Raw genomic sequence first — 17,916 nt, 5'->3', positions numbered from 1 at the left:
CCAATTTTTAAAGATATTAAAGTCATCTTATGAACTCGTTTACCATTTCATATAAACAAGGTCTTATTGTTGGATGCTACTTACACTGAGACATTGATATTTAGAAGATTAGTCTAGTAGGAAGAGTACAAGTTTCAGTATTTAGATCATGAATTAAGGATTAGTTAGGTCAATTAGTGGACAAACTTAATGTAATGTACATCATTTATTCATTCCTTGAATGAACCCTTTCCTTTTTAGGTATTGGATTACTCCTCTTGGTACATAGCTTGCAATATTTGACTCTTCTGTATTTATGCTTTCAAGACATCATTTGATTATTTATTTGAAGATTCAGCTGAAGAATCTTGTTCAAAAGATATTTCAGTGGTTTGTGAAGCATCTGCACATGTTCTTAGTGCCTCTCTTTTTGTTGTTGTAATTGTTACATGATTCTTCCTTTTAATTCAATCTTGTTGAAATTTGACAATTGAAGAGACAATATCAATAAAGTATATTTTTTTTTACCTGCACTCATAGTTGTTGGCATTTCCATTGAAGAAGGAAATCTAAGGATACCAGGTGAGCCATAGTGCCTAGGAATAATAGGAGACTACATCATTCGGGGATAATGGACTCCAAAACCTTGAGCTTGGCCAATGTGTGCATACTGAGCAGAAAAAGGGTAAGTGTTATGGACCAAACCTATAGGTTTAGATGGCCTAATGTAGGGGTAGTAAGTTGAGAAATGTTGCCCTCAAAGTATCCCATAACAGTTCTACAAGATTGTGCAGACAAAGTTACATGTGCATAATCAATCATTCAGAAATAATTATTGGTATGAGTTATATTTGTGAAACATTATTTGCTCAAACACCTACCATGGGGTATGTGAATGTTGAATATATCTGGTAAAACTGCAAAGAAGCAAAATAAAAAAGAATGTAAAAATAAGAGAGAAAAATAGAGATTCAAAATGACTAAAAGTTCTACCCAAAAGTTGGATCAGGAAATGTGTATTGCACATTGTTTTGATGGAGATATGTAGAGGAAGGATCATGATAAACAGGTGAAGGCAACAAACCAGGTGCTGCTCCAAACCGACCTGCACCCACCATGTGAAGCTATTTCTTAATTCTTCTTTTACTTTTTAACATAAACAACTTGTCATGTTTGACATTTAATTCATAAGAAAACAGTAAAGATTGCAATTTCTGAGATAAAGGAAAGTGGACAGACTGAGACCATGTTGTGGAGCCTGCCTGCAATTCTTGTTTGCTCCAATAGATGCAATATTGCAATTTGTTTTCCTTCCATCAATTATTGGATAGGGATTTTTACATGCTTGCTTTGTTGCCTCTGGATCCTTAAATGTGATCTAGGATGAAAAAAAAAATCATTGTTTAAGATCATATAGAAATTGAAATGGAGAAACAAAGAGACGTGAGAATCAAAACAGGGAAAATGAGCTTACAAAACCATAACCCTTGGATCTTCCAGTGTTCTTATCTGTGATAACAACAACCTCTAAGATCTCTCCAAACTGCTCAAAATACCTTCTCACTGTGTCCCTTTGAGTCTCCCAAGCTAAGCCTCTGTACCGCCCTGGTAGTCGGAAGTGATGACGTGGCATCAAGCTACAGTGTAGGAGTGTTGACAAGGCGCTAGGCTTACAGAAGGAAAGGAAGTCGGGGGGTTCGTGTAGTCGCCAGTTATTAAGTTGGCGTGCTCCGATCTCCAGCATACCAGGCGATCGCCCAGTTGAAGATGAAGTCGCCAGATGGTAAACTCAGGCGACCAAGTGATTGGAGATCGCCAGAGCAAGCACATCGCCGAAGATGAAGGTGGTGCAGATTATGAAGGCGGCCGGCGAGACCACAGGGAAGGTGTACGAGAGCACCCTAACTCGCCAATTCCAGTAGAGCTCGCGCTCCCAAGTTAGCTATGCACTGGGCAGTACCATGCATAAGTAACTTAGCCAAAAAGAGAGTCAGAAGCAGCGCCCAAGTCAAGGAGGCTCCAGATGGTGGCACGTGTACGACAGGATGCGAGCCACGTGTCCAGGTCTGTAACTGCCAGGAGAGAGAAAGTGACCAGGTATATAAGAGTTCTCAACGAACTTTCTGAGGTACGCACGTTCAGATTACACTCTTTACGCTTGCGAGTTAGAGAGCTTACTATGAGAGAGAATTTGCACGGTTCCTTGAGATTTCTTGAGTGTTCTTGCTCTTAGTATTTGGTGGTTCGGTCACTGACTTGGGCGTTGGAGTGCGATCGGCCGCAGCGGCGCCGCTCTGTTCTTTTGCAGGTTCTTGAGGTGGATCTTGAAGAAGGACGGAGGTTTGAAGCGGTGCACACGTCGATCCTTTGACGAGGCAGTTTCCAGCGTTCTGGTCAACAGGCAGGATCAGCCTCCAACAAAGATTTTGGTTGCAGTTGTATCATTGTATTCACTTGAATTGATCTTACCACCCCCCATTTGGAACTGCTTTATGGTATATTGCAAAATGAAAGATAAAATCTCAAATTTCCCACAAACAAGCAAAATTGGATGGCAAATGTTCCTATGAAGATGACGTCAAATAAATGATAGCGAAGATAATCTCTGTGACTGTTTTAAGATCCCAAGATTTTTGCATCAATGATAGCCTTCATGTAAGATCTGATTTTATGTCTTGGCTTTCAGGTGCATCACACTTTTGCTACTGCCGGATCTGACGGTGCTTTTAATTTCTGGGACAAGGACAGTAAACAAAGGCTCAAGGTTCCTGCTTTGTTTAATACTCTATTCTTACTTGTCCTCTCATTCTGAAACTGATCTCTCGAATTTCCAGAAGATACTTGTGTTGTTGTTTATTTATGGATAAAGTAATATCTTACTGTTCTTACTGAAATTTCTTATTGTTCTCTCTCTAAACGTTATCTCTTTCTATTAAACCCTTTTACCATTATTTAATTTTTAAAATGTTACTCAGTTTTAATTCTGGTAACGGAAAGCTATTACAACAAACCAATCCTTATAACATAGAAAATGGACATGAAATTTGTAAGACTATGCTAGTGATCCAACATTAGGACTAGATAGGGTCTTGATGCTATATTAAAAATGGGCATCAGTCTTTCAATTTTTCGAGTCTTACAATTTGGCCAGATTAATGTGAGACTTTATAACAGACTTCCTCCTTGTGCCCAAGGATGCACTTGAGTGAGAAATTTCCAGGAGTAAACATCTATGGGTGACCCAAGATAAGGACTACACATTAAAATATCATATTATAAATAGACTGAGTTAAACTTAATCTCAAAAGTTAGCTTGGGGGGATGATTACCATCATGGGCCATGGAACAGAGCACCCAGTTTTTATTCATTTGTATTGGTGTGCAGCAATTCCAAAAAGATGGATTTTGGGGTAAGGAATGAAGAGACAGAGAAAGACCGATAAACCAAATTAAGTGAATAACGAAAGGATACGAATTAGTACATCAACTAAATTTGCATGAATATAATATAATTGTAACATAAAAGATATTATTTGAAGTCATATATTATTCAAAAAACTACTGTAGATATTATTTGAAGTCATATGTTATTCAGAAAACTACTGTAGATATCATTTGAAGTCATATTATTTGAATTCATTATGAAAATAATGAATTCAATAGTTGTGGTCGGACTAACATTATAATGAAGTCATATTTTTTATTTTGTTATTTTCTTAATGTATCTGAAAAGTATAGTGATTAATTACTCTATCTTATTCACTCTTGCTGTATTTCACTTTATACACTTATTTCACTTCTGTTCTTTTACGCATTCTAATACTTTTGTTGACACATGTTTTTTTTTAAAACTTTCATGCTAGGTTTGCTTTATTTTTATCAAACAATTCCATTTAGATATGGATAAGTCTTGGATTAACATGCCTCGAAATACATGTCAGTACATGGATGGATTGAATAAATTTTTGGACTTTGCATTTGCTAATAAGAGCGTTGAGGGTAAGATAATTTGCCCATGTCCGAAATGCAATCTTAAAAAATGGCAAACTCGAGAAGCAACACATGAGCACTTGATTCTTCATCCTTTTCCAAAAGGTTATACATTCTGGCTTCTACATGGCGAGACAAGTTTTGTACAAAATACAACCGAAACACCTCTAGTTTTCCAATCAAATGAGCATAAAGTTTCTGGTAATGATCCCATACGTGTCATGGTTAATGACGCATTCAGAAATTTTTTCTATGATGATAACGTGGAGGATGATGAGGATATGCATCCTAGATCAAGCGAAATGATGCTTGATGAAATTGCTGAGTATCTGAAGTTTATGCATGATGGGCAACAAAGTTTGTATGAAGGATGTGGCAAGTATTCTAAAATTTCTTTCTTGCTCAAATTGTACCACAACAAATGTCTATGTAGAATGACTGACAAGGCAATGTCAATGATATTGGAGTTGTTAGCAGATGTCTTTGATTATGCTAAAATTCCATGTTCCTTCTATGAAGCTAAGAAAATCATTAATAAGCTTGGCCTTCATTACACCAAAATTGATGCTTGCCCAAATGATTGCATGTTGTACTATGGAGAAGACAAAGACAAAGAAGTTTGTAAGAAATGTAATGAATCTAGATGGAAAAGAAGAAAGAAGAACAAGACTATTGATGGTACTATGAAAAAGCAAAAGAAAGTTCCTGCTAAAGTTTTAAGATATTTTCCATTGAAGCCACGCTTACAACGAATGTTTATGTCTTCTAAAATAGCCGAGCATATGCAATGGCATGCATCAGGAAGTACAAATGAAGGCATACTAAGGCATCCGAGGGATTCTGAAGCATGGAAGAACTTTTATCTAATGAATCCTCAATTTGCTTCAGATGCTCGAAATGTTAGACTTGGTTTGGTTGCTGATGGATTCAATCCTATTGTACTCATACCCTACAATCTTCCTCCTTGGATGTGTATGAAGCAAAGTTCATTCATTCTTTCCATGATCATTCCCGGTAAAAGAGCACCAGGAAATGATATTGATGTATATTTAAGGCCATTAATTGAAGAATTAAAAGAGCTATGGAACAATGGACTTAAAACTTTTGATTCATATAGCAATGAAGTGTTTAATATGCATGCAGCTATATTGTGGACCATTAGTGATTTTCCTGGTCTTGAAACCTTATTTGGGTGGAATACACATATTGGGTTGGCTTGCCCTAGGTGTAATTTTGACACTACTCCTAAGAAGATTCAGGGTGAATTTTGTTTCATGAATCATCGACGTTGGTTAAATGCAAGACACAAATTTAGATTAGCCCGCATTCATTTTGATGGAAGTGTGGAAAATAGAAATCCTCCTTTGACAATATCAGGAACAGATGTCTTAAGACAAGTTGAGAATGTCAATATCATATTTGGGAAAGAACCAGAAGTTGAGGAACTGGGGAAAAGACAACGCAGAGATCACCAAGCTATTGATGGCCCTCTACAATGGCGAAAAAAAAAGTATATTTTTTGAACTTCCTTATTGGGTAAACAATTTATTGCACCATAATCTAGATGTTATGCACATTGAAAAAAATGTATGTGATAATGTGGTGTATACATTATTGAACCAAGGAAAAAAATAAAAAGATAACCTAAAGGCACGAAAGGACTTAAAAGATTGGGGTGTTAGACCTGATCTTTGGCCTGATGAAAATAATAAATATCTTCCTACTATATATACATTGACAAAAGAAAATAAGCATTCATTTATGACAACACTAAAGAACATCACTATTCCAGATGGCTACTCAAGTAACATTAGTAGATGTGTTGATGTCAAACAATGTAAGCTTGGAGGATTGAAAAGTCATGATTCACATGTTTTGATGGAGCAACTTCTACCTTTAGCAATGAGAAAGACACTCCCTAAGGAAGTGTGCTATGTTTTGATTGATTTGTGTTCATTTTTTAGAAACTTATGCAGTAAAGTTTTAAAAGTGGATGAACTTAACCAACTGCAAAATAGAGTTGTTCTCACATTATGTCACATGGAGATATTATTTCCTCCTGCATTTTTTACAGTCATGGTTCATTTGATTGTGCATTTGGTGGAAGATGCCAAGCTTGGAGGACCTGTCTAGTATAGATGGATGTATCCCATTGAGAGATATTTAGGAAAGTTGAAATCTTATGTGCGTAACAAGGCACAACCAGAAGGCTCAATAGCGGAAGGCTACATGGCTGAAGAGTCTTTAACCTTTTGTCCAAGATATTTAAATGAAATTGAGACTGTATTTAATCAAATAAGGCGTGTTAATGATGAACCAGACACTATGTCATCTAGTGCAAGAACTTTGTTTCCACCTGTTGGAAAACCAATTGGGTCTTTTACTTACTTCTCTTTATCAGCAAAGGAAAAGTTACAAGCACATCGTCATATATTGACTAGTTGTGACCAAGTTGACCCTTTCCTTCAGTAAGTACTTTGACTTTATAACTTATTATGATTCATCTGCAATTGAACACTAACCATGTAATTATTATTTATTTAATTTAGAGAATCTAGAGACATTATACGAAGACAATTAAGAAGTCGTACACGGTCATCCTCTGTGATAGATAAGAGGGTTCATAGAGAATTTGCAGAATGGTTTTCTCGTCGTGTATGTATAATTTATATTGTTGACTTTTGATTATATTGAATATATAGAATTGTTTTGATCATATTTTCCTCTTTTTTAGATAAGAAATGAGTTGAATGGACCTCACTCAGATGATTTAAAGTTCTTAGCTATGGGGCCAATTGATTGTGCAAAACGTTACAATGCTTACAATGTAAATGGCTTCAATTTCCGTACATTGGAGAGAGATGAAGGACTTAAAACACAAAACAGTGGGATATTTGGTACTTTTGGGACAAGGAGTTATGCAAGTAGCATCGACAATCAAATGCAATTTGGGGGTGTGCCTTATTATGGAAAATTGGTAGACATAATTGAGATAAACTATAATGGTCGATTTTTTGTTACTTTGTTCAAATGTATGTGGGCTAATACAACTACTTCAAGAGGGATTGTGACAGATGATCTTGGATTTACATTAGTAAACTTTACACGTTTGATACACATTGGTGATAATGATGATGATGAACCATACATCCAACCTAAAGAAGCACAAATGGTTTATTATGTAGTGGATGAATTAGCTAAAGATTGGAGCACTCCTGTGTATCTAAAGCCACGAGACTTATATGACATGGGAGAAGATAATGATGTCACTTTTCATGAATGTGAAGCATTTTTACAAAACAATTTTGAAAGTTTATTTGTCAATGAGAAGGGAGTATATCGTTAACAAGGTCCTATTTTTAATTGAACACTTGTATATTATTTTTGTTTAAATTATCATCCTTATTACTTATACATTATTGTTTATACATGCATTATATTATGATTTATTGAATTTCTATTTTGACTTGTATTAATGTTATTATATCAAGAATACCTGAAGATGAAGAAAATGTCCATCAAGAAGACTAGAGCAACAGAACATGATACTCTCAATTGTTGGGTTTAATAGTGCCAAAGTTCAAGAGGGGGGGTGAATTGACCTTTTAAAACTTTCTCGCAGAAACAGTGTTTAACACAGTTTTATAGAAAATAAATCGATTTATGTGAAAATGAACAGATTTATTTCAGCACTGTTTTTGTTTGAAAAGCTTTTAATTCAGCAAGGTTAATCTCAAGATTATGCAGATAAAATTTCCAGATGCACACACACAGATATCAGATTGAAAAGCAGTGTAACACAAAAAAACAGCAAACCTTAATTCCAATTCGTGTGATTTAGGTCCAGTTAAGGGCTTGACAATTAGTGAGACAATCTATTACACACAACCTGTTTTATTAGCCTTTAACAGATTATCAGTGTTCTTATTGAAACCAAACAGTTTTTCAGAAACCAAGAACAATGAATCCCAGAACAGCAAGCTTTAACTTTAAGCAATTTGTTTAAGGTTCAATTAATAGCATTGACAGTTTCTTAAGCAGCCTATCACAGTCAGTCTGTTCAAATGGTTTTTAGCAGATTGTATACGTTCTTATCAGATTCAAACACCTTTTTCAGAAATCAAGAACAGTATGCACAGTGCCCAGAAAGAACAGATTTATTTTCAATTGAACAGATTTATTTCTTTGCTGTTTTATCAATTATGCAGAAACGAAATTGCAGAGAGAGAGAGAATGAACACAAGCAATTATACTGGTTCACTCAACCTGAGCTACATCCAGTCTTCACCAACAACAGGTGGAATTCACTAACACACAGTACAATCAAGTACACTTCCCACTGTTCTTGAAACCTACAAGAACTTAGGTACTCTTGCTGAAAAAACCTATTTCAGCACTCACACACACACATCCACTCTCCAAGAACACCTATCAAGAAGAGGATTCAACCAAACTATTACAAGTAATAAGAAGTGAAACGACTACACCTGATTGAGGTAACAAAGATCAGCCTTAAACCAGTAGGCAAGATTGCTAGAACAGTAGCTGCACCTCACACCAAGCTTTTGGAACCAAACCAAGAACAAGCACTTTGTGATTTTCGAAATCTTTGAAGAACAAATGCTAATCCTTGAAAACACTTAACTCTCTGCTGTCAAAACTTGTTTTTTGCAAATGTATAAACTGTTTGAATCGTTGTTAAACTCAGAAAACAAGTTTGCATTTTATAGAAAGCCAGCTTATAACAGATTTTTGAAAAACAGTTAAAGCTGTTATAAAATGAACAGATTGAAAATAAAATGAACAGATTTATTTTCAAAAAGCAGTTAGAGAATCTGTTAAGTGAGGAGACTTAGTCAACCATTCTGGTGCAGAGATAAAACTGAAAACGTTTAAGCTTGTCATGGCACCAGAGAGAAAAAGAATCTATTCATTTACAGATGAACAGATTTATTTTTCAAAACGAAAACAGAGAAGGTTTAACTATTTGAAACTCAGTCGTTTTGAAAAGAAGAAGACTTAGTCAAAATACCTGATGCACAAAATCAAATTTTTACAAGACTTTAGCCAAGGCATCAGTGAAGAAAATGAATCTGTTTATTTAGAAAAGAACAGATTTATTTTTATGCAGTAAAATGTGTTTTTGTGTAAAACATGTGAAAAACAGTTTTAGAAAACTTATGCTTGTTCTTAACACATGGCCAGTGGTTATGAGGTGAGTTACTCAGCAAAAAGCTACTCTTAGACAACCTCTAAGCACTAACTAAGACATACTTAAAGCAAAGCACAAATACATGGAAAGTACATAAATGTCTTCATCAAACACTACATATAAGTCTTCACCAAACACAATCTTGAAGGGGGCAGCAACCATCTTCAACAATCTCCCCCTGTTTGATGGAGACAAATCCCCATAGCTAACCTCATAGCATTGTTGCTTTAAGTACCTGCACTGCACCAGACTTTAAACCAGAAAACAACAATATTGCATAACATACAGAATTTGTTTAAAGGTGCAGAATCAACTCCCTGTTTCAGCTAGCATCACCTAGCATGGTGAGCTATTTTTCTCCCCCTTTGGATTCATCAAACAACATATAAGCATAGGGAATAAAGGGATATAAAGCAGAAACCACAATCATAATAGTTCAGAAACAGAAAACCAAATTGTTCAGCATTACAGAAACTTGAAAACTGATAAAGAAAGCATTAAAAACAGAAAACTACTGATTCTTGTAGTAAAGCTTTGCAAGCTGTGCCTGAACCCCTTCAATCTGATCATCAAGGTGTTGGAACCTTGCATGAGTAGTCTCAAAGTGTGCCCTTTGTTCTGCAGACATGACATCAAGACGGTACAGCACTTGCCTCTCAAACATAGACATTGGTTCTCCACGGTATTCTGGACTTTGATAGGCAACTATGGCATTTGCAGCAACTTCCTCATGTTCAGATTGGGCAGCAGGTGAGTCATCATCCATAGGAATAGCTTCATCCTCATCCTCATGTTCTGCTTGAGTGTCCTTCTCCTTGAGAACCACCCACTTGTTTTCAATTTTGTGAAAACCCATTTTGGTGAGAGTTGAAGTATCAATCTCACTTACAGCTTTGATAAGGTCATTTCGCTCATTTGTAACATCAATACCAAAGTAATCAATTAATTTGGAAACAAGAATAGCATAGGGAAATCTGTAATCAGCCAACCTTTTTGACTTGAGCATGTGTTCATTGACAATGAACACCCAGTTTACCTTAATCTGGTTCATGATGCAATATAGGAGAATGAGATCCTCTTCATGTAGAACAGCATGGTTTGTTCCTCTTGGAATCAGTTGCCAAGCTATAATGTAGGCAACTAGACGTGGAGTGAGGTTCAAATGCCCTGCATGGAACCTGTTTATGCTTTCTGTAGGGTTCCTCGTGCAACTTTTGTAATATTGCAGCTTGTTGAATTCTGAAATTCCACTGGTATTTCCTTTCCCTACTTTCAGTCCAGCATATTTTATTCCAGCCACAGAATTCCACACCTCACTTGTGATCTTCATCTTTGTCCCTTTCACATAAGAGACAATATTCTTCCCATCCAATGTGAGGTTAGTATAAAACACCTTAACCAAGTCAGGATAAACATTACCCGTTAATTCCAGCATTTTTTTCAGTTTTTGGTGCTTCAACACAGTCCTTGTTTCTACCAGTTTTTCAGATTTCAGCCAGTTGAACTCCAGCACCTTGGGTATGTTGATTTGCTTCCTGCTTGTTTCATGAATGTAGGCATTGATGCCTTCTTCATTTCCAGCCAACCATCCTTCTAACACACCTTGAGAAGTGGTTTGCTTTCCCTTGCCTTTCTGTTTTTGTCTTGAAGACGAAGCCATGTTAACCTGAATGCTTTTCTTGATTTCAAATGGTGAGAATAGAAAGAGAATGGCCAATGTGGGTAGCAAGTATTCACACAGATTTATAGCAGAATAAATGGATTGATATGGCAGTTATGAGTGGATATGCATGAAGATATTATGCTTCTGAATTTTGTGCAGAGAATCTTTGAAAATATGCACCAAATCTTTAGGGTCACGATGCATACACTCAAATTCTTATTGAGCACCCAAACCATCAAATCGGTTACATAACCATGACCAAAACCGTCAAAGGTACAGAGGTTAATGCCCACTAAATCAGTCAAGCAGTCAAAGATCAGAATTTCTCTTTCCTAGTCATCAATGCATATCAGTGCAGAAAATAAACACATTTAATTGCGAGTAAACAGATTTAATTTTTCACTGCTAGGTACAATTGACATTTATAATACCCAATTCATTAAGCATAAAATTAAACCTATCTTTGGCTAATGGTTTCGTGAACAAATCAGCAAGTTGTAAATCAGTACCAATGAACTTAATATCACATGTTCCATTAGATATGTGTTACCTTAGAAAATGATGCCTTATTTCAATGTGTTTGGTTCTTGAATGCATGACAGGATTTTTGGTTAAGTTGATTGCACTTGTATTATCACACAACAGAGGTATATGGTTAAGTAAGATACCAAAATCATTCAATTGTTGTCTTAGCCATATAGTTTGAGCACAGCAACTCCCTGCTGCAATGTATTCTGCTTCAGCAGTGGAAAGAGCTACACAAGCCTGCTTTTTGCATTGCCATGAGATCAAGCTTGATCCAAGCAAATGACAGGTTCCACTTGTGCTCTTCCTATCAATTTTGCAACCTGCAAAATCTGAATCAGAATAACCAGTTAAGCTTAATGAAATATTACCTGGATACCACAAGCCAACTTCTTTAGTTCCTTGCAAATACTTCAAAATCCTTTTGACAGCATTGTAGTGTGATTCTTTAGGAGCAGATTGAAACCTTGCACACATGCACACTGCAAACATTATATCTGGCCTGCTGGCAGTAAGATACAGCAGTGATCCTATGAGTCCTCTGTATTTGGTTTCATCAACAGAAATTCCAGCTTCATCATGATCCAAATGACAGCTTGTTGAGAAGGGTGTGCTGATTGGTTTACACTTGTCCATTTCAAATTTCTTCAGCAAATCCTTGCAATACTTAGCTTGACTCAAGAAAATGCCATCCTTGAGTTGTTTGACCTGCAAACCTAGAAAGTAGTTCAACTCACCCATCATTGACATTTCAAACTCACTCTTCATGACTTTCACGAAAGCTTCACACAATTCTCCATTGTTTGATCCAAAAATGATGTCATCCACATATACTTGGACTAGAATTGAGTCATCTCCTTTCTTCTTAATGAACAAGGTCTTATCTGATGTGCCTCTGTCATAGCCTTGTGAGGTGAGAAAATCACTTAGCCTCTCATACCATTGCCTAGGAGCTTGCTTGAGTCCATAGAGAGCCTTTTGGAGTTTGAACACATATTCTGGATGTTGATGGTCTTCAAAACCTGGTGGTTGTGAAACAAATACCTCTTCATTTATATAGCCATTTAGAAAGGCACTCTTCACGTCCATTTGAAATAGCTTGAACCCTTTGATGCAGGAAAAGGCAAGCAGCAGTCTAACAGCTTCTAACCGAGCCACTGGTGCATATCTCTCATCATAGTCTATTCCTTCTTCTTGATTGTACCCTTTAGCTACAAGCCTAGCCTTGTTTCTGGTGATCACTCCATGCTCATCCATTTTGTTTCTAAATACCCATTTTGTTCCAATAACATTCATCTCAGGTATTCTAGGAACAAGAGTCCATACCTCATTAAGAGCAAACTGATTCAGTTCCTCTTGCATAGCTAAAATCCAGTTGCTGTCCTTGAGAGCTTCCTTCAAATTCTTGGGTTCAACTTGAGATACAAATGCCATTGCTTCACAGAAATTGTTCAAGGATTTTCTAGTTGACACTCCTTTCTCAATGTTCCCAATGACATTATCAAGGGTTAAGTCTCTTGGGGTTTTCCACTCTTTTGGCAAACCTGCAGCTGCAGTAGATTCTTGTATAGCATGTGTATCAGCAGTATCAAAATGAATCGATTCATTTTGATTTAAAATAGATTTAAATTCATTACTGTCAGGTTCATCAGCAGTTTTAGATAGGCTATGATCAGTTTCATCAAAAACAACATGCATTGATTCTTCTACTATAAGCAACCTTTTATTGAAGACTCTATATGCATGACCATTCAAAGCATAACCAATGTGCACACCTTCATCGGATTTCATGATGTGATTCCAATAGCCACATAGAACAAGATTCTTGACACTTTGAGGAATCACCTTGAGCTGGAAAATGTAGAGGCACTTTCCTAGAAGTTGGATCATGGTTCTAAGATCAAGAACTCACCAATAACAAGTACCAAATCCCAAACTCATTTGGATGAACCAAATATTGTCAAATTGAATCAACAAAGGAGAATGAAAAGAAGAGACCGAACAGAATTGAATTAAAAACAAAAGTACCGAACAGAATTAAGAAGCAAACAGAATATAGGTGCTGGAAAATTAAAGGAACCGAAACAAAAACAACTCAAAACTCAAGGCTACATGAACAAATTGAAGAAGAAGAAAGGAAGGAGAAGAGAATGCTCATGAAGATGGAGGAATGGTTGGATGATCACGCCACTAGAAGAATGGATGCTCCTAGATGAGTGTGGAAGCCGCCACTTGAGGAAACCATGGTCCTTCAAGATAAGACTAGAGAAGAAGCTCAAAGCTCTCCAAATGCTCACTCCAATTTTGAGTATAGTTTCTTTAGATAAAATTCAAATCTGAATTTTACAAAGGAAGGCACCTCTATTTATAGCCTAAGGTGCTGAAAAATAGGTGGGAAATTTCAAATAAACTCATTTGAAATTCCCACCAAAAACAAGTCACATGGGAGGTGTGACCTTTTTCTACTATGACACCTCCCAAAAACTACACCTACACCACTCTCCTAAGTCACATGGACAATGTGACTTTATTTTACATTTTCACACACCTTTATTTAATAACCACACCTCCTAAAACTATACAAGAGTATTTCAAAGCTTGGCCTTGCCCCTCATGGGATGGACTTGGGCTCTTTGGGCTTTGGCCTTCTTGGGCTTGGGCTTGGGCTTTGGGCTTGGGCCTCATCTTTATTTTATGTCTTCTTTTAATTTTGAGAAGACTAGAAGGAAGAACTTCAAATGTGAGGGTGGATGTCCTCTTCCTCCATTATAAAAAACCTCCTTTATTTGATTCTCATCATTTAGCATCAAACTTACCAAGATTTTCTTTGCCATTATTCAATACAAAACATTTACACCCAAATACTCTAAGGTTTTCTGCCCTTATACAATTCATATGGGGTTTTCTTAAGAATTGGTCTTATTAAGGTCCTATTTAAGACATAACCTGCAGTATAAAAGCATCAGCCCAAAAATACTTAGGAAGCTTAGATTCATTTAACATAGTTCTAGCAAGTTCCTCTAGTGATCTATTTTTCCTTTCAACTACACCATTTTGTTGGGGTGTCCTAGGGGCTGAAAAGGTATGAGCTATCCCATGCTTCTCACAGAACCTCTCAAACTTAGCATTTTAAAACTCTCCCCCATGATCACTTCGAATAGATTTTATGCAGCAACCATTTTCATTTTGCAGAATTTTTGCTAATTTCTTAAAGGCAGAATAAGCATCATGTTTATGTGCAAGAAATAAAGTCCATGTAAATCTAGAGTAATCATCCACAACAACTAAAGCATACAAATTTCCAGCCAAGCTAGCAACTCTAGATGGACCAAATAAGTCCATATGTAACACATCCAATGGATTTTTGGTAGAGACAATATCCTTTAACTTGAAAGAGGATTTGATTTGTTTACCTTTCACACAAGCATCACAAAGCCTGTTGTCCTAAAATTTAATGTTAGGTAAACCAGAAACTAAATCTTTAGATTTCAATTTATTCAAGTGAATTGTGTGTATGTGAGCTAACCTCCTGTGCCACAACCAAGACTCATCACTTCTGGACAGCAAACACTCATTTGAAGAGTTAGTTTCCATGATATTCAACAAGTAAATGTTACTCACTCTCTTACCAGTAAACAGTGCCTTACTAGATGAATTACTTGAGATTGTGCAGCCACTTGACTCAAAATTCACTTTGTATCCTTTGTCACAAAGCTGACTTATGCTGAGAAGACTATGCTTAAGTCCTTCTACATACAGCACATTCTCAATGGTTGTTGAATTTCCTGTTCCAACAGTTCCTCTGCCCAAAATTCTCCCTCGGTTATTGTCACCATAGGTCACATGTCCTTCTGCTTTGAGCTTTAGGCTGGTGAACTTTGTAAGATCTCCAGTCATATGCTTGGAACAGCCACTGTCCAAGTACCACTGGTTCTTCTTGCTTCCAATCTGCAAAACAGAATAAAAAATATACAAATGGTACCCTTTTCAGTATAGGGTCCAACACAGATTAACACCTTCTCTTTGGTAGCCACTTAGCTAAGTTCTTAGGCACAAGATGTCTTCTAGCAATGCAAGACCTAGATGTATGACCAGATTTCATGCAGTAAAAACAAGTTACATGAGATGCCTTTTTGCCACTGTTAAAAGCTGAAAAAACTGATTTTGCTGGAACAAAAAAACTTGAAAGCTTTTTGACATTGGTTGTATTTCCAGGGATATAACCAAGTCCATTCTTATTGAAAACAGCATTCTGTGATCCAAGAAGAGACTCAAGGTTTTCTCTTCCCTTGGTGAAATTGGAAAGGGTTTTCAGCAAATATTCCACTTGTTTTTCCAATCTTTTGCAGTTTTCACAGTTTTTAATAGAGGCATGCAAGCAAGTCAGTTCAAGGCTTACCAAATCTGTTTTGGCCTTATGCAATTCTTCCTCAAGTGTTTTTACTTTAGGTGCAAGCACATTATTTACCTTTTGCAGTTTATTGCATATTACAGCTAGCCTATTGGCTTCCTCATGTGTTTCCTTGAAGGCAGCAAGCAAATCATCATAGTTATCAGAATCAGCAGAAAAATTACTTACTGATTCAGAGCTTGACTCCTCATCCTTCATCATAAAACACAGATTGTTCTCCTCATCTTCTGTTGAAGAACTGCTAGTTGAGGAAACTTCATTTTCCTCCCATGAGATGTAGGCTCTTCTTCCTTTGTTCCTTTCAAATTTCTTGCTGGCAGATTTGTCCTTAGTTTGATTGTCTGGACAATCTGTTTTGATATGCCCTGTTTTGCCACATCCAAAGCAAGTATATTTAGAGGAATTTAAATCATTGGGTTTAGGATACCTTCTTTTCTGCTGGTTCCTATTTTTGCTTTTCTTCCTCAGAAATTTGCTGAATCTTTTTGTAAGAAGGTTGATTGTATCATCATCTTCAGCATCTTCCTTTTCTTCCTTGATCTCATCCAATTCAGTTGCTTTCAGTGCCAAACCTTTGGGTTTCCTTTCTGTTGTTTCCTGTTCTTTAAGTCTTTTAAGCTCTAACTCATGCTCCATCAGCTTTCCAAACAGTGCAGTAGTTCCCAATTTTGACAGATCACGGCTTTCAGAGATAGTTGTCACCTTTGGTTGCCAGCTTCTGTCGAGGCACTTCAATATCTTTATGTTCAATCAAGTACACTTCCCACTGTTCTTGAAACCTACAAGAACTTAGGTACTCTTGCTGAAAAAACCTATTTCAGCACTCACACACACACATCCACTCTCCAAGAACACCTATCAAGAAGAGGATTCAACCAAACTATTACAAGTAATAAGAAGTGAAACGACTACACCTGATTGAGGTAACAAAGATCAGCCTTAAACCAGTAGGCAAGATTGCTAGAACAGTAGCTGCACCTCACACCAAGCTTTTGGAACCAAACCAAGAACAAGCACTTTGTGATTTTCGAAATCTTTGAAGAACAAATGCTAATCCTTGAAAACACTTAACTCTCTGCTGTCAAAACTTGTTTTTTGCAAATGTATAAACTGTTTGAATCGTTGTTAAACTCAGAAAACAAGTTTGCATTTTATAGAAAGCCAGCTTATAACAGATTTTTGAAAAACAGTTAAAGCTGTTATAAAATGAACAGATTGAAAATAAAATGAACAGATTTATTTTCAAAAAGCAGTTAGAGAATCTGTTAAGTGAGGAGACTTAGTCAACCATTCTGGTGCAGAGATAAAACTGAAAACGTTTAAGCTTGTCATGGCACCAGAGAGAAAAAGAATCTATTCATTTACAGATGAACAGATTTATTTTTCAAAACGAAAACAGAGAAGGTTTAACTATTTGAAACTCAGTCGTTTTGAAAAGAAGAAGACTTAGTCAAAATACCTGATGCACAAAATCAAATTTTTACAAGACTTTAGCCAAGGCATCAGTGAAGAAAATGAATCTGTTTATTTAGAAAAGAACAGATTTATTTTTATGCAGTAAAATGTGTTTTTGTGTAAAACATGTGAAAAACAGTTTTAGAAAACTTATGCTTGTTCTTAACACATGGCCAGTGGTTATGAGGTGAGTTACTCAGCAAAAAGCTACTCTTAGACAACCTCTAAGCACTAACTAAGACATACTTAAAGCAAAGCACAAATACATGGAAAGTACATAAATGTCTTCATCAAACACTACATATAAGTCTTCACCAAACACAATCTTGAAGGGGGCAGCAACCATCTTCAACAATCTCCCCCTGTTTGATGGAGACAAATCCCCATAGCTAACCTCATAGCATTGTTGCTTTAAGTACCTGCACTGCACCAGACTTTAAACCAGAAAACAACAATATTGCATAACATACAGAATTTGTTTAAAGGTGCAGAATCAACTCCCTGTTTCAGCTAGCATCACCTAGCATGGTGAGCTATTTTTCTCCCCCTTTGGATTCATCAAACAACATATAACTCAACTTTTGACCAACTTGCAGCCCTTAATAACTCAAGGAAGTTCATACACAACTTCCATTTAGTGAGATGTTTGTACTTATATTTTAATTTTGCATTCTCTTTAAA

General features: G+C 36.4%; 2 pseudogenes; one reads left to right on the top strand and one right to left on the bottom strand.

The window, feature by feature from the left end:
• Window positions 1-317: 317 nt before the first annotated feature.
• On the bottom strand, window positions 318-2,458 carry LOC150028029 (uncharacterized; annotated as a pseudogene).
• A 1,378-nt stretch (window positions 2,459-3,836) lies between these two features.
• Window positions 3,837-7,315, top strand: LOC137838665 (uncharacterized; annotated as a pseudogene).
• The last annotated feature ends 10,601 nt before the right edge of the window (window positions 7,316-17,916 follow it).

This window comes from Phaseolus vulgaris, chromosome 4 (assembly GCF_051622355.1).
Source record: "Phaseolus vulgaris cultivar YP4 chromosome 4, ASM5162235v1, whole genome shotgun sequence".
Classification (NCBI taxonomy): Eukaryota; Viridiplantae; Streptophyta; class Magnoliopsida; order Fabales; family Fabaceae; genus Phaseolus; species Phaseolus vulgaris.
This window is presented reverse-complemented; position numbering and strand designations above follow the sequence as displayed.